Below are 18,171 nucleotides of genomic sequence, written 5' to 3' on the forward strand. Positions count from 1 at the left end.
TCATTTTTTCAGTTCAATTATACAATCAGCTGTTTACGTGACCGGTTATTTTCCTTCATAATTCACACACAGATACACGTGCCGTTTCAAGTTGAATTTTCTCTACATTATCTATGTTGCCTATGTAAGGTTACTTGAAGACATGTTATATAATTTCTATCTCGTTGTACACGATCCCATCGTTTCCGACACCATGCACTTTTAATCACATCTTAAACACCTCCCGGACTCGTCGTTTACCTCCCCTCATTTCAGCGCAGACGTCACTTCCGACCCAACGAGTAGTAAACCATGGTCGACAAACGACCCGCCTCTTCTTTGTGTCAGCCAGGGATAATGAAGGTACAGGCGTCATCACCTGAGAAAAGCTCTTAGACGGTGGAGAAAGTTTGCAGAATGAGCTTTTCCAAAGACCAGCTTCAGGCAAGCCAAGCCCAGCCGCCACTACGCACCGTCTCATTTGAGGGTTACCCCACTCCACCCCTCCAACCCGTTCCCGAAAACATCAAACTTGCAGGCGTTGCCAACCCTACCGACCTGTACAAATAGATCGTCGGAGAGGTGGTGGGGACAGAATATTCCAGCAATCCGAAAGAGCAAGACCAGGCAGTGAAAAGATAAAAAAAAAAAAGTTGGGTCTAGAAACAGCAGTTTCCCCCTTCTCCCCCTCCCCACCAGAAAAAAAGTTACATGTTGTCGATTTGGCTGCACAGTTAGCAACTTGCGACGGCAATATTTTTAATTGAGTACTTTTAATTAGTTGAGCGCAAGGAGTCTTCTTCGAGACCTGACCGCAGGTTTGCGCGGCTTGACCATTAGTTCCGCTCAGCGTCGTCGTTTGAACAGGCCACCACGTCACACACGGCACGTCACAACTGCTTGAAGAACTCGTCTGTAGTCTTGGAAACCTCGGCCAGTCAATAGAAGGTCTTCACGGGGCAGTTTTGCTCCAGTTCAGGGCAGTAACTGAAATGTTCCTAATTATGTGGCAAGGACGAAAACTTATCTTGCTAGTTTTGTCTTCATCATGACAAAGTGTGGGCAGTGTGAGCGCAGCTCACTAGGAACAGCGTGATTAAAATATACAGAAACATCTTGAAACCGTGTTATCCCTTTTCGAACGATCTTCTTTTTGAAAAAAAATCGTCGTGTGTGAGAGAGAAAGAGAGATGTGCATATGAGAAAAATAGCTACTGAAATACAATAATATTTTATATTATATTGCTATATTATAGTGTCAGAAAAGTCTCATTAAATTTATCCAAAGGTGTGATAACAGCATAACTTAAACGAACCACATACTTAGCAATCTCTTACAGAAAGTAAAACTGTAAATGCTAATAAGATCGCGCAAAGTGACACTTTATCTAATAAGTAATAAGGGAAATCGTGTCTTTTTAACGACAAACGAAGAAATGTCAATAAAAATATGTCTATACAGAATATTGAGCTATCTACAGACTTTGAGAATATCAAATAAAGGATTTTTAAAAATAGGTTTTTGTATCATGTGTATCTGGACATGTGTATCGTGCATTACATTACTAAACGCAGTACATGGCTTGGCATGGGTTGATATCTACCGCTGATTTAGCTTTGATTTATTGTCAACTTTTGAGTTATTACGTCAACCGAGTCAAGAATCCATGCGTGATTTCGGTGTCACAGAACAAAGAAATACTTGTATTCTTGATATCCCTTCCCTAATTTGACAGGTTGACAGCTCATGTAGGCAACAGGGGAACAATGTCTTCAATGAAACCGCCACACGACTCGTTCGCTCACTCACCCACTTCCACTTTCCCCGGTCACTTCTCCGACCTTCACTCACTCAAAGGATGCTCCTCAAAACTTTCGACGATGTCCAAATCTGCACTGAGTAGTATACATATATCAAAAGTTTTTCATTGTATTATTTGTTTTTAATTTTGAACCACCGGAAACATCTTAGAACGGAGTAAATAATCCTGAAAAGATAAACATGCTCCACAAACTTCCCAGAGACACAAAGAACATCCCTGTTGACGATCGGATAAACTATGTGGATATACATTGGTTTCATGCAGAATCACCAATAAACATCACTACACACTATACAATTTATGTAACCCTGTTTATATAAAACAGTACACCTTCCTTTCATAATTTTATAGCCTGAAGGACATTTCCTAACGTGCAGTTGTTTGAAAACTCGTCAGCCGAGGACGATGCCTAAATGAATTATAAAAGATACGGTCAGCTTAACACGGTGTTTACCTGCAGCCTGCGGCCATGGCAAGAAAAAAGTGGGTGAGGACAAGATGTAGGAGACCCTAGCACGTTGAATAAATGGCTCTCCTGTTCTTTAGCAACACACGTTGTCTGCCATTCAGCCTTCTCGAGGATTTGACCTTTAAACCCCGAGGTCCACATTTTCAAAGTCTAGGGCGTGCTTTGCATTCAAGTGGCCAGAAACACAAACGCTGATTAAAGGAAAGTCTCCTTTCTCTCTCTCTCTTGACCTACGACAGAGCTATGGAATACAAGTTCATTACTTCCGACTTTTTAACAATCAACAATTCTTAAGAAGGTTTTGCTCTTTGTGTCGCAACAACGATTCCACATGTCATCCGTGGTAGTCTTTGTCCGGTTATCACAAGTGGACAATCCTTGGTTTCCTCGGAACTTGTCACATATAACGCATTCGTGAATTCGTGAATAGCCAACGAGTGTGGTGGGGGCTGGCAATAACTTGTCCAGTTTAAGTATGTATTCACTATTATTTTTCTTCCAAACAGACGCACAATGAAAAGGAAGAGAGTGGCTGGGGGCGTTCTCGCATTTTGTATGAATACAAATGCAAAGGCAAGGTTTACTGGGTTCAGGTTTGCACATACACAAACAGGAACCCAACCACAAATACACGTTGTCTTGCAATCCGTACACAAGAATGACATTCTTGGATAAGTTTTAATCCATCCGCTTAGTATTAAAAAAATACAAAGATGCAGGAATATTATCGACTGCCGTCAACTCCCCCACCCCCAGCAAACGCACGCACACACGCACGCAGAGATAAAAATAATGAGCATGTCCTAGAGCCATTTAAGTCACAATCTCCTAATTCCTTCAAAAGCAAAGTGTAGGAGAAGAGCAGTACCTCACTGTAAGTTCTAGAACCTCTTGTCTCATACAAAGCACTTCCAGACTTCATTCTTGTTTCGCTTGATTATCGTACTGAAGCACACTTCAGCAAATTTTTTTTTCACGTTTAAAAATCGAGTTTTTGACTGTCTTTCTTAGTGAAGTTCTGTCTCCATGGCAACGAGTTTTCGTGACTTTCGGGGTTTGAAGGGCAAGGCTGGCTGTTCCCTTTCCCACCCCCGCCTAGGTACGGACATAAAACTGAGAGGACAGGGGGGGAAAGGTCTCTTTCACGAGCTAATGCCCTCCAACATCCGAGGACGGAGAGCAGAGAGGAAACTCCAGATGTATGCACGCTGTCAGAAGCACGACTGATGTGAAAGGTAGAGGTTGTCGTTACTCACTTCATGTTTGTGATGTTACAGTTCACAACTCTGCCTATGGTCTTACTGATGTTTATACTATTCTCTTACACTACTGCTGCTTAAATGTCTTTGTTTCTTAATTGTAATTTTTTTTAAAATTTTGAGCAAGTTGTTATTAATTCTTGCAGTTTTGAAATATTTGTAGTTTAGTATACCCTCTGTTGTAAATTTTGTTTGGGGTTAATTTTCAATAGAATTTTGAATTCAAGTTTCTATTTCGCTATGTAATTATGAATTTTTTCCCGAAGAAAGGTTAATTTTATACTGCAATTTTTTATATTTGTTTTCTTGTATTTATTATTTGTCTTTTCTTTTTTGTCTTTTATTCATCCTTTTTTGTATTTCTTTTTCTGTTTTATTTCTTCGTCGCTAGTTATTTATTTCCATTCTTCTTTATTTTATTTTATCATTTCCTTTCTTTAGCGCACTTACTTCTTCATGATCACTCTCTGTCATACTTTCTATTAATTTTTTCATAACTTTGTCTTAGATTTTTGTTTCGCTTTTGCTGATATTTTATTTTTACTTTATTTTCTTGTTTTAAAAATACACTTTTAAATTCAGTCATATTTGTGTCGCATTTTTAACTGTTTTGCTCTGTCAACGCTGTCAAGTGAATCTCAGATAGTTTTTGTAGCTGTTAAGTTTCTTGTTTTGACTTCTTTTTTGCGCTTTATCTGTGTTTCTCTTGAAAGGCCTCAACACTTAGCATACAAATTGTTCCTTCCGAACACAGAAGGCAAGCTATATATTTTTCTTTAATGTCTTCAAGATTATGTAGCACCAGAAGTTGGGTATTTTTCTAGAGCGTTATATCACAATACTATTGAAAATGTCGGCGCCCCTATAGGTTCTTAAACATTGCGAGACAGATTCACCTTTGACACAGGTTTCTCTTCAAGCACTGTGTAGTAAGTTGTGGTAGGTCGTGCATTGGTTCGTTTAGGAATGGTGTCTGACGTCTTGTGTGCGTCATTTGGTCCACGTCACTTGAACCAGAAAAAGTCGTCATATATAAAAGAGAGAGAGAGAAAAAAAAAATAGAGAAAAATATCTCCCTGCGAAATGCGTGCTCACATAGAGCGTCTGCTGAAGACTATTTACTTATTTAATACTGGAAATTGTTCCGTATTGTCATGCGTATTTCAAAATATGTTCTCGCTGAATGTCTGAACACGAGAACTGCTTTAAATCATATTCGGCATTCATAACTCATCCACAAGATGTCATTAAGGAAAAGCCAAACAATTGTGACAGAGTTGTGCCAGAGCTAGTCCACAGATGCTGAAGTCCATTGGACGAGTTGTGTAATGATACACCAGTAAACTTTACAGCCACCTTGCTTGGTGGCGTCAGCAGCGGCGCCCTCATATTGAGAGAAGATTCTTGATACCTGTAGCGACAAATACAGTGCTGTCCCCTGGGACGTCATCTTCCCCTCGCTGACAGATTGGCTAGCCGTGTCGTCGATATTCTTGTTACTCGGCTCACGGCGTGCGGCATTAAGAAATGTGCGGAAAGGGAAGAGAGGGAGAGGCAGGGCCAAGACAGACAAAGAATATTTGAGAAAGATATTCAGAGCTAATGAGCCAGGTCCAAGGTGCAGACCAGCATGCACAAGAACGACTGAGCAAGAGCGAGAAAGAAAGATAAACAGCAGCTAGAGTGCATGTATTTAATCAGTTATTTGTTCCTATAGGTATATTTTGGACTTACTAATACACTTTCAAAGAATGCAAGAGCTATGGTTTGTAATAATCCACTCGTCCATAGTCTGAAGCTCTGGATCGCGTTTTGATGGGGAAGGCCATCCTTACCTACTCTTAGGCGACAAGTGTCTACTGCTTCAGTAGTGATGATGAAAAAAAAAAAGGGAGAGAGAGGATTGGTATTTTACGCAGTCAGCGAGTAAAGCTATATCACAGCCAACAAACAGAAAACCAACGTCTACGAGACGAGATCTGAACCTAAACCGCCGATTGTTCGTCTGTTGGTGACAGTAGAGCATGGATCGCAGATAATACTATTTTTCAAATCCCGCTAGAAGGACGCAAACCTGCATAAAAAGAGATTTACTCGATAAAAAATCTTTACTTACAAGACAAGCTTAAGCAATAATTATTAATTAACAGTTATGGAAGCGTTTATGGCGCCAATAACAACACAGCGGGGAAAAATCACAATAGGTTTTATTCAGAGACACTTTTGAGTGATTGTGAATGAAATCCTAAAGAGCCAAGATTTGCAGTGTTAAGAAGCAAGCAAACAAACAAACAAACAAACAAACAAACAAACAAAAAACAAACAAACAAACAAACAAACAAAACAATAGAGTTGTGTGAGTGCAAAGCGTCCTCCCCTCAGAGAACAACGCTGTTCTGGCTGCTGTCAGACTCAACAGAAGAGCACTGCATGCTAACCGTTTCTCCAAAGAAGCCATGATTTACTTTCTCATCTTGGAAAGGCGACTGTTCCTCGGCCATTTGCAGCTTGCCGAGAAATCAGTCTCCGAGCAAAGCGTTAAAGGCCCATTCTAGGGAAAGAAAAGGTGCAATCATCAGTGTTTGAACACATCCGGCGAGCAGGTTTGTGGGAAAGATGTGGAAAGACTGCCAGTGAGGTTGGAGGGAAAAGCCCAGAGAGTAAACGTTACTGTCTTGAGGGCGAACGGATATTTGACTGGGCCAAAGGTCAAAGTGCCTGCAGCTCCTTCTGAAGTGAATTCAGAGACTTGCGGTTTGGTGTCATCGCTGGGCTCGTTTTTCCTCTAGCGAGGTATTTGGTGAAAAATTTAAACGAGTAATTCGATCAAATGACAATCGAGTGACATTACAAAGTAGTTTCATCACCATCTTCATCATCATCGTCATCGTCGTCGTTGTCGTCAGCAGCAACCATAGTTGGCAAAATGACTAAATGATCCTAAACCTTTATCTTATTGTCAGCCTGAGCACCAGCTTTTCAGCAAAACAGTGAGACGATTGAGAAACAATAGAATGAAATTTTATTTGTTAGTCTCAGTCGCAATCTGAACACTACTGATGTTATACTTTTTGCATAAAAAAATATCCAAGAATTGATGTGAATTTTTATCGTAAAGGGAAAATCTTATGATATTTATTTATAGCTGCAGTTAACATTTTATACTTGTATTAGCTCCGTCAGAGCAACCTCGTGAAAGCATAATGAGGGAAGTGGAAGGGGGCAGAACGAATGTGACAAAAGATGATGTAATGGAAATAAGACTTACCAATATTTAAACATGTACAAAAATAAGTTTGGCATGTTCATATAGTTAGTTTCCATTCGCTGTTTCAAACTGTATATTGTGTTCTGCGCGTCCCTTTGCTAGCGTTTTATTAGCATTGTTATTTTTATTATTTACAAGCAGCCAAGAGCAGCAGCATCTACATGAAGGACATTCAAGCAAAAGGGCACGTAACTGATATTATCCCCCTCCCACCTTGACAACCACCTTGACAGCGATGTAAAAGTTAAAACGCGATTAAGAAATCCTGTTAGATAAATACAAAGTCTGCTAGCGAAGTCCATTAGCGGTGTCTTCCTAATTTAGCTTCCACAAAACTTTGCATGTCTATCTACACTCGCCATCTCTGAGAACCTCTCCCACGTTCCCATGTGGATGTGTTTCATCTTGAAATTTCGCTTCACTTTTATTTACTCGGCTGTTGCACTTGATAGTTCTTACACCGCCCAAACAAAATAAAAATCTAACTACTGGATCAAGTTTTAAATTGAAAGTATTTATAACACTGTCTTCAAATCCACAATCTGACTTTTTCATTTCTTTTCTTTAAAGAATTCAAAGGGAGGAAGTGGCACGCTACCTCAAAAATTCTTTGTCTCAAAGAATGTCTGTAAAAGAGTTTTTGTCATTTACCTGTTGTTACATCCCAGCCAGACAACTACGCTCTGTGATGACCATATCCTATTTCTGTCATCAGAACAACAGCATATGGTCACAGGAGTTTTAGTCACTGTGCAGAAAAAATAATAACACTTAAAAAGACCTTTCAGCAAGCAAACTCTGTAAAATGAAGAGTCCATGATACTAAGAGCCTCAGAACCTGGAGACTCTTGTACGATGAGCTCATGATGCTGCCCTTCCGGTACATGGTGGTCACGTAACGTGGAAACTCCATCTGTAAGTTTTCTTTACGTTAAAAAAAAAACTGCGGTGAAACATAAGGACTTTAACATCCTTCGGCGCTGTCTTCACGAGATCGATGTCTAAAGGGATGAGGAGGGTTGGTATGGGAAATACTTTTTGAAACTTTGCATTTTTTTCTTGAGAAGGATCGTGACTGACGCAGTTTTCCAAAGGTTGCCAAATAAAACACGATGCAAAGATGTGTAAACTTCACACACACACACACACACACACACAAATTTTATCAAGGTATAGATGGTTTGTATCTCGAACGAAATGTATTCTCTCAGATTAATTTATTTTAATACATTTTGTATTGATGACACACAAGGCTTTGTGCATGGCAGGAGATTTAAAGAAAAAGGAAACAAAGACATATGCTGAATACACATGCACGCTTGCACTTACTTGGAAGGTTAAAACCATGTGCAATCCTACGTTTTTGAAAATGCTAGATGAGGCAAGTAGTTACATTTTGCTCAGACATTTACCTAATTTACTTGGACTGAGTTGTGGTAGGTCGTGTATTGGTTCGAGTACGAGTGGTCTCTCGTGTCTGACGTCTTGTGTTCGTCATTTGGTCCACGTCACTTGAAGCAGAAAAAACGTCATATATATATATATATCTATAAGAGAAAAGCAGTTGCTCTCAAAATAGCCGAGTGAACGTTCGTTCTATTATATTACTTTTAACCTTTTACAGGTCACTCGATCGACGATTGACTTCTTGTCATGAACATAAAGCATTTTCTGCAGGCCGTTTCTTCTTATAAGTCATCTATTCTAACAACATAATTTGAAAATTATCTCATTATTTTATTTTAGCATCAAAATAAGTAATTAATACTGTATGTTTAATAAATTTTTACACCAGTTTAAAAAAGACTTGTCGAGCAAGCAGCCAAAACAGAAACAGTTTCCTACTAACATAAAAGTTTCTCCTTCTCTATGTCATGATGTTTAACATCACAACACCAAGACGACACACAGATCTTGTCACTCTCTCAGGTGGGGAATATCAGATGTTTACATCGATGTCTAGCCGCCAGGTTTTTGTTTACTAACACTTAACCGCAAACGATTCTAGTTATCGTGTAATTCTATGCAAATGTGCTGGTTTACAAGATATTTTGAACATTGTATCGGCTTTCCTAAAGTCGTGGGTGGCTTCTCACGGTTTTTTTCTCTTCCCTCCTGCCACTGCAAGCACGGATCCCAAACATTGAGCCTTTGCGCATGCGCTGAAGGTAGGGCAGAAGCACTGGGTCGACTCCTGGCCAGAAACAAATAAATGTGAGGTCAGATGGTGTCTTGTCACACTTAGCCCTGGCTGATGGTCTTCGCACGTGCGTCTCTCCGAGGGTGTTGTAAGTGGAAATCTGTTTCTGTCTTTGTCACGGGCCTCCAGCATTGAACAGTGAACACGTTCTCCTTCTCAACAGAGAGCTCTTGCATGCCGTTATTTGTTATTGGTTCTTGTGGTGTTAATCAGTTCGGCTTACGTGGACTTGCTTTTTCTGAAGTTAACTTGAATGTAGTTTCTTTATTTTGCCAGACTGAACGATAGCCCTCTCTTCTATTCTTGGGGAGGGTAGTGAACTTTGCTCACGAACTGTGCTGACGCTTTTCTTCCAAGCGATTTAAGATGCATTTTGACTTTACGATAGATCTTTCTTTCCCCTGTCTTCTTTCTTTCCATTTGCTCTCATGTAATTTGATTTTGACAAACATGACATCACTTTCGGTGTGTTCTGTGATAGCTTTCCGTTGAGCATTGCTGTCATTATAACAATAATTCCCTGTCGAAAATTCGATGATGATGATGATGATAATGACTACGACAGCAACGAGACAACGATGATATGATGATGATGTAATCTTGAAATGTTTTCATCACAAATATGCTCATTTAGGAAATTTATTATTTCAACGACCTGCAAATTTTATTTGTTCCCCAAATATTTTGGTGTTATCCTTGAGCATGAGGACAATTTTGAATTTGCTTTCTACTTTACCGAAACATTGAATTAGTTTACCAGAGTATAAAATAATCTCTGTTAATGTAGGCTCTGCTTTTATTAATGTATAAGCCGTTTCTCTTTTTTTCTGATTGAGCTTTAAAGATATAATAAGGCTTCTAATTATACTGCTTCCGAAAGGTGCTGATATAATAGTCTCCTTGTGTTTTACATAAATCTGAAAATTTTATGAATAATTCTTTACACGTTTGACTACATCTATTTACATATATCTCACATTTATGTCGCTCAGATCTTAATGAGCCTTTCTGGTGGTCAGAAAGGGAGAATAATTCCAAGGTGGCGAAAGTGTAGGAAGTGTTCTGTACTAACCGCTGATTAATTCAGATGGAGAGGGCGACAATGCTTCACAGGTGGTGCATACATAATGAGACAGCCACTAGAAGTGCTCATTTGAAACAACGATTTTTTTTGCATTTGAACCTTTTTTTCAGTCATATATTTCAGAGTGTTATTTTTTACTAGTTATGTTTTGCTTCATTGCGGTTATTTAAGCCTATGTGGCTGGTTACAAGTCATGTGTTACATGTTAAGGGTAAACATGCGCTTTTACATATACACACATACACGCACACATAAGCGCGAACAGCACGAACACACATTCTGATATTCAAACTTTTCTTATTCTTTGTCTGCTTTTACTTTGCATTGATATTTTTTTCAGATTCCACAAACGTTTTCTGCTGCCAGAGACTGTTTCATTGTCTGCCTGCCTCTCCTCTTCAAGCAACACATCGCAATACAAGACTTAACACTAGAGTTCATCAAAGATTTTCTTGAAACTTTAGCCTTGCTGTCCAAAGTACAGGGTTAGTTGAATTATATTGTAGTTAAAACGTTGTCACTTGTACGAGTGTTTTGATACTAAACATCCAATCTAAGTTCCATTGTCGCCGAAATATTGAGACCAACAGAAAAAAAGCGAAACTTGTTATCTTTGGCAGGAAAGGTTTGGAAAAGTGCCACACGTGACTATAGGTAAAATATAGACAAGCAGAGCAGTGCGAAATACAACTGTCACAGCCATAAAAGAATTTAAGAAGCATCCACAACAACCAAGAAAACAGACGAGAAACCTGAGCAAAGAAAATGAACAGAAGCGGCATCTGGTTGTTTACACTTTGTCTGCTGGTCGGCCTTGCCCTCGCTCATCCATTTACAGGTGAGTGGTCGTTTCTTTGTGATTGTTCCCTGTGTTATTATTACAGGCATCATCGAGTAAAATGTGTACATGTGTGAATTGCTGAACCATTCGTACCTTCCTGTATATATATATATCGACAGGTCGACTTAACCATTTTGCAACCGATTCGACCACTTATGAATCAAATCGGCAAATGGTCGAATTGACCGATGACCGCACTCCATACCCTATTAGCTTTTTTCCCTAGTTTTTTTTTATTTTTTTTTAAATATATCTTTTCCTCCTTCATTATTCTTAGTAGATGTTTATTTTAGTTTTGATTCATTTTGTCGTAGTCCTGCAAGTGACATGGTTTATAGCTCTTGACAGAAACACATCTCAGCCCGTGATATAGAAGTTAATGATCGTGGCTAGTCTGTCTAGAAAAATGGCAAACACAACCGACTAGGTTTGATTTCAACACTAAACTTAAACAGGGGATTTAGAGACAGCAGTCCCGACTAGTTTGAAGACTGGGAATTCAAACATGCTGGAGTAATTAGGGAGCAATTAGGAGCGAGACAGAGGATGGTGAGGAAGCGCATGAGATAAAAGATAGGAAATACTCACAATGAGAGAGCAACTCTGATTCATTACAGCATGGCATGCTGTTTGATGTGTAGTCTACGTTCCAGAATGCCTCGAGTTTCAACTCTTCATTTCACAAATTTTTTTTTTAAATCACTGTCTTGTTTCGGATTTTCGCTGGGATCCGGGGATCTTGTTAACGAGTTGCCGTCCGCGACATTTTGAACAATGCTGTCTGTCAATGTTTTTTTCCCCTGCCTTTAGCTCCTTAGCACAGGACTTTGTTTTTCTTTCTAAGAGCTTCTTGCTTACCAAAGCTAAAAATGGATTCTAACCTTACTAGAGTTTTCAGAATGGTATCATGACAGCCGACAAACCATTCAGAGAGGTCACGACGAATAAAAGCCAAAAGTGTGAGGACACGAACATCACTAACATCACTAACATCGCCAACATACATATGTACACACGCGTACACATTGCACAAAAAAAATTTCTTTATCGTTGAACTTAGAAAAAATAATAAGCAACGAAAGAAAGAGAAGATGAAGACAAAGAAAGGATTGTTCAGCAAGATGGCAACAGCGTCCCAGGCAATATTTTTAACAATATATGATACATTAATTTATTTCTATGAAATCATCGTCCCTGTTCTTATGCTTTCCTTCTGTGTTTGCAACATAACTCTTGGCTTTGACAATATTTTTTATTTCAGCACATTGTATATTTTTTGTTTGCTTTTGTTTTGTTTTCCTTTCGTCCTGTTTGGAGATAAAGTAAGTTAGCACATGACAACATGCACGTGCAGACAAAGAGAACCGAAGAAGAGCAGGGCGTTTTTTTGCCAACCTAGTAATCCATTAACTCAATCCTGACTTTATAAAATGTCTTATTCGTAAGACTTGAACTTTTGCTGTTGGGCCCATCATTCGGACAATTTTATTCTCAAGAACAATCGACCGTTCTAGCAAAAGAATTGTTGTTACAAAGCGAAACAAAATCTCTCTACCTCAAAGTCTATTTTTATATGACGGTAGGATTGAGTTAAATGTCCAATGAAAGTGCAGTGATGTTAGCCAGTCTTTTCTCCAGTAAATTTATATCAATACAGGAAGAGATGTTAAGGATAATATTTAAGAATGTTTATTCACATTCTAAGTATTAGCAGTCGATGCGAAGGGAAAAGCAAAAAGCCAGGACGAATCCTATCAAGAAAGGGGGATTGTCCCACTCTGGAGCGTTATGCCCTGCGAGTACACAATCTGTTCACATGATAGATCACCGGTTGTGGTGTGGGCGAAGTGGAAAATGAAGATCTTTTTCGTCCAGTTTTCTCCTTCCTCCATAGTTCACGATCAGTATAGGTGAAGCAGTAAAACAGAAGTAGCAGCTGCTATTGTGATTGTGTTGACAAGAAAGTAGCAGCATTGACTACAAGGCATTAGTACGTTCCACATATTCCACATAACCGTTCACTCTTTCCCTTCTTTCTCTCTTTCCAATCATTTTCTTCTAAATTTACCTAGTTTTAATGTCCACACTACTTTAATTCTGTTTTTTGGGGCGCATCAGACTGGTCAGACATTTTTTTAGCCGCTCACGCAAATAGCGAAAAATGGAGCGATATGCCACAATACTGTTCAAAAGTTTGAAACTGTATGATGGCATCCACAACTTAGTGGCATACTTGCTTGCCTCCAAAACCAGCATCTTAGACCCAGCATAGTTTTTTTCCACTATCTCTCTCACACACACACCCACATGAGCGCGCGCGAACGAAAACAGAGACATTAAGTCCAAACTGTGTAGGAAAGTGCTTGGCAAACCGATTACGACCTTGTGACTGCAGGATTTTTAGTCCCCTCTCATTTTCTAATTGCAAGGCGCCATTTAGCCTCGTTCACACTTAGCTACACCCTGAGGTAACGTCAAGGGTCCGGTGGCCATTAGTCTAAGAAGTCTGTGCAAGAACGACAACTGTTAACTGTTCTTGGGCTCAGTCTCATGTGCCTTGCACTGTCCATGGGATTGTGAGATTTGTCTCCAGTTTTCTTGCATCTGCCAGTTAGCCAAATTGCAACTCAGACTGTCTGGAACCCTTTTACTATTCTTTGCAATACTAAGAAGGGTTTTGGTTAAAAAAAGAAAAACTCCTATGACTCCACATTTCTCTAAAATTTGACCTTTTAATGTTATTTTCAGAAATTTCTTTTTTGATATAGCATAATGAAAATAAATTTTGATTTCTATTTTACTTTAGTTGTGTGGTTTTTATTTTTCGTTTTGGGTAACTGTTAGTGGGATTTGTATTATTTTATTATAATATATGTTATTGTACGTAGCGATATTTTATATTAGGTTTATATCATCTCTGGATGAACAGCGATGGTAAGAAGATTTGGGGAAATAGAGTCTTGCATTGATCTTACTACTTTTACAAAAATTGTAGTCTGCTAGACATTTAAATGATGTCACATATGTTCGCTTTGTCAAAGCTCGTGGAGTTTGTAGCCGAGAAGTCAAACGTTTATCTGTCTGAAAGGAACGATATTGAAGGGTACATTCAGAGAACTCATCGTATGGAACTTCTGGTCACACAAGTACAATCATAATTCACGAACAGAAACAATGACACATAACATAACCGGTTCTTTCACTCGCCATAAACTGTCCAAGACCACATATTTTATTGTCTGCTCATTCAGTATACAGGCCAACCTGCCTTAGGTATCATTCTGATCTGGCTGTTTATCTGTTCATGTGTCCATCTGCCTGTCTGTTCTTGTTTTCTTGTTGTTGCTGTTGTTGTTCTTGGGTGTTTTCGAATGACACAACCCCCTCGTCAGCCATTAAGTTCTATTTGCTAATGGAACAACATTTACTCCTGCACACTGACTGCCTTGCCTGTCCCCTCATGGGATCTGACAAGTCAGGGGTCTTTCACTCACAATTTTTCATCCAACCACTCCCCTCCCAAGCATACTTTTTAGTATTCATTATTCTAGTGCAGGCAGCCATGCCTAATTACTCCCCATGCAGTATTTTTTAGAATTTTATTTGAAAATGTAAACTTTGGTGTTTCTGGTTTTTGCTAAGGTTTAGGTTAGAACTTCCCATTGAAATAGCAATCCCAGTTTCTAGATTGTTGAATGAATGTTAAACTACAAGACAAAGTAAGAACAGAAGTAATACAGGTTTATTGTTCTTTTATACGATTTTTTCTTACTTTCGTACCTAATGTTGCCGGTCTCTTTCTATTTTTCTTCTCCTGCTCCTTAATGTTTCCTCCCGTCTTTTCTTTTAAGATTTCCTTTATTTGTTCCTATTGAGCTGCTTTTGAGTTGTTTCTTCTCTTTTTCTTTTTTTCTCCCTCTTTATTTCTTTGTAAACGGTAATTTTTTCAGTTTTTCTCTTGTTCTTTCTGCGGTTTTGCTGTTTGCTGTATTTCTATATTTTCCATGAATCTCGTTCCTTCTGTTGCATCGTTTCTTCTTTCTCGGTTTTAATTTTTTTCATTTCTCTTATGGCTTTAACGTTCCATTTTCTGTGCTCTTTATTTCACTTTAAATCTAGATTTAATTCTTTCGCTTTTGTACAACCAATGATGACAATGTTGTACTGTTACCTTTCGTATGGCAGCTCGTATAGCGAATCTCTTGACAGTTACAGGTCTAAGTCTCTATTTTGAGGAAGGTTGTGGGTTTCGAACCACATCGTTTGTGGACTAACAGTTATTGAAAACATTATGCAATATATATTTATTTTTGCAGTAGACGACGACGACGTTTCTGATGACGTTTCTGACGACCGTTCTATGCTACCCTTTGTACTTCGGCAAGCCCCACTCCGGAGCCAGATCTCCTGGCTGTCACGTGACCGGAAGGGCAAGGCCCTCTATCCGGCAGCAGGAAAAGAGAAGCGGGCAGGGCTCGGTCGCTGCATTCATAACTGCATGCACAGCGGCGGCGGTCTCAACTTCATGCAGTGCAAGATCATGTGTCTGTGGTGAGTTCGTTGTTCGTTTACCCACTCACGCTTCTCAGCCTACCAATCATGTTCATCTCAAACTCGATCAAACATCAATAAGTCAGTCAACCAACCAGTACCACGCCTTTTTTTTATTTTTTTTAAATTTTTGCTACCATACACCTGAGGCTTTTGTTGGTCACTTTCTCTTTGTCTTTGAAGTAGTGCAACTACAACCTAGCAGCAAGAAAGTGTGACCAAAATATGTCCCAAGTTTATTAGTTTGAATCTAGGAATGACCACATTTACTGCGTTTCTAGACCCTGTTTTGAAGTAAAACACTGAATAATAGACATTCATTGCAAACGTTGTCTTTTTGGTATAACTCACGTTCTTAAACAATCTTTCTTTCCTTTAATTACTAGACGACCTTCTCTGAGACAAGCCAAAGACATAATGTTTTTCATTTTTTTGGTTAGATTGGGGAGAACATTTCCTGAGTACACATCAGTTCTACGGGGAGGTAGTCTCAAGAAGACTATAAATATACTTTGGGTATTTTAAAAAGAAAACTGTGGATTTACTTATGTATATATTAAACAGGGAAGATGACGTAAATAATGCAGCAAAAAGGCACTTATTTTGTCAGACTTTTTCATTCTCACTCTGTTCTTTTCCTGCGCTGCCCGTCTGATTATCTGTGTGTATGTCTGTCTGTCTCTCACGCACACACGCGAATTAAGGGCGTGTTAACATGAACGCAAAGGTCAGAGCACTGGTTCAATGCAGACGTCCAGAAGGAGAAGAGTTTCCAGTGCTTTAACAATCCAAGTGTCAACTCATTTTTTTCTGCGTCTGCACTGAGTGTCTGTGGCGGAGAGGACATTTTTCTTTGAATTCGCCCCTTCCCCCTCCCGACTTGCTCACGCCATAGAGTCAATACCCTTTGTTATATTTGCGTCTTCCAGTCCGGTGTTTTCCAGTTAACGTTTACCCAAACCACAGAAATGAACACAAAATAGCTCAGTAAATTAAAAGTGAAAAGTCTTTTGGAATAAGTTAACGATAATTCTACAGCAGCAATAGATAAGCGTCAATGAATTATTTGTATATCTACTAAGAAGTAATCAGTCTGAAATTATACCGTCCTTCTTTAAAGCTGTTCATTCCTCCACTTCTGTACTGCCCTTACTAAACCTTGATACCACTTTACCTCCTACGAAATCAGGAAGCTTCTTAATGAGCAATGCAGTTCTTACTACTTAAAATAAAATCTAATGATTTTTTATGTGTATGCGTCAAAGGAAAAAACAAGATCGACCTGCAGTTACAGTTCTTTACTCCAAATCTCTTTCAAATATCTAGCATCCTCTTTGTTCCAGAGCCCTTCTGGACCTCAGGGCACAGTGTCCTGTTCATTCAAGGACTTCATTAGACACATCAAGGGGAGAATGCAAGGTGCCAGAGATGTCTGCTGACTTGATGTTGCTGGAAGCTGACATGCCTGTCAAAGGCCAACTCCACCTGAACTCAAGATACCGCGAATATAAAGCATTCCATATTGCATTTGCTTCTGACAACAGTTCTGAAGCTCGAGTTTCTTCATTTTGTAAATAATTCGTGCTTAATAATTGTGTCTATTTTAAAGCAAAGCTAATGAGAATTTGAATTTCCATTCAATTCCTGTTGGCTTCTCACTCGTTTGTTTATGGTCGCTCGTTTGTGCTTACACACACACACAAAGGTACATAAATCAGTAGCTCTGTTTTTCATTGTACCTTTATCTGCCTCTATACCATGAAGTATTTCTTGTAAATAAGGCTACCAACAGGATTGTGACTTTTGTGAAAACAAAAACTCTTTTACACTTTCCTATGCCTGAACCCACCCACCCACTCACTTTGTCCGTCCTTCTGTCATTCTGTGTCCGATGTATGTATGTATGATTTCTTTGTAGAACATATCCATCTTTATCTTCAAATACGCGTAAAAAATTAAATGCCATCAGTACTCTCACTTTTTTTCTCCTCTCTACTTCTATATCTGTGGAAAATCTTAATTCCACTGGTGCATTGGTGTTTTCAGTTTTTACGTGAGTCTGACTCTTTCAAGGTTTTATTTGCTTTCAAAACCAAGACAGCATGCAAATGTAATCTGCTTTCATAATATCACATAAAGCTCCTATCCTTTTCTTTCGGATTCCTTTTCATATTTCAGTATTCCACGAAAACTAGTTTATGATCATAAGTGAAACTACAAAACTAGAAACTCTGAAACTACAAAAAAATCATATTCTTATAATGTACAGAGGCCTCAGACCTCCTTTTTGCATTTACAGAATCTATTTTTAAACAGAACGACGCTCTCAACAGAAAGTGTGGCCGTGTATGGTCGACACAGAAACAATAAAATTTGTTTCAGCCAATGTAATGCTTTCATGGGATCATATGCTCGCATCTAAGTTCTGGTTAGCTTGGCGTCTTGCTGGGATTTCCTGGCCGGTGACTCTCTGGTTGTATTAGTCACACCTACGATGTTGTTGTGAACCAGTAAAAAAAAAACCAACCTTGGCCTCCTCAATCGTCTTGTGCTTTCTTTTGGTATTTTTGGAAAGTGTGCGTGCGCGTGTGGGTGTGCATTTTTTTTCGCCTGGATCATATGTCTATGAACAGGTTTTTAGAGTTATTTTGCATTTTGCACGATCCGAGAAACCTCTTGCAATTATCGTCTCCATGC

General features: G+C 39.0%; 2 long non-coding RNA genes across 4 annotated transcripts; one reads left to right on the top strand and one right to left on the bottom strand.

Moving 5' to 3' along the window:
• The first annotated feature begins 3,419 nt into the window (after positions 1-3,419).
• On the top strand, positions 3,420-18,015 carry LOC112556837. 3 transcript variants are annotated; one of them, XR_003097834.1, is made up of 5 exons: positions 3,420-3,506; positions 10,423-10,567; positions 10,703-10,920; positions 15,240-15,474; positions 16,818-18,015. It is a non-coding gene; the product is annotated as an uncharacterized LOC112556837 (long non-coding RNA). The 3 variants fall into 3 exon arrangements; XR_003097832.1 differs by having other exon boundaries at positions 10,423-10,920; XR_003097833.1 differs by lacking the exon at positions 3,420-3,506 and adding an exon at positions 8,726-9,086 and having other exon boundaries at positions 10,423-10,920.
• On the bottom strand, positions 4,976-8,239 carry LOC112556838. The gene is made up of 3 exons (XR_003097835.1): positions 8,128-8,239; positions 5,969-6,081; positions 4,976-5,604 (listed from the first exon to the last, which is right to left on the bottom strand). It is a non-coding gene; the product is annotated as an uncharacterized LOC112556838 (long non-coding RNA).
• Positions 18,016-18,171: the final 156 nt, after the last annotated feature.

This window comes from Pomacea canaliculata, linkage group LG2, assembly GCF_003073045.1.
Source record: "Pomacea canaliculata isolate SZHN2017 linkage group LG2, ASM307304v1, whole genome shotgun sequence".
In the NCBI taxonomy this organism is placed as follows: Eukaryota; Metazoa; Mollusca; class Gastropoda; order Architaenioglossa; family Ampullariidae; genus Pomacea; species Pomacea canaliculata.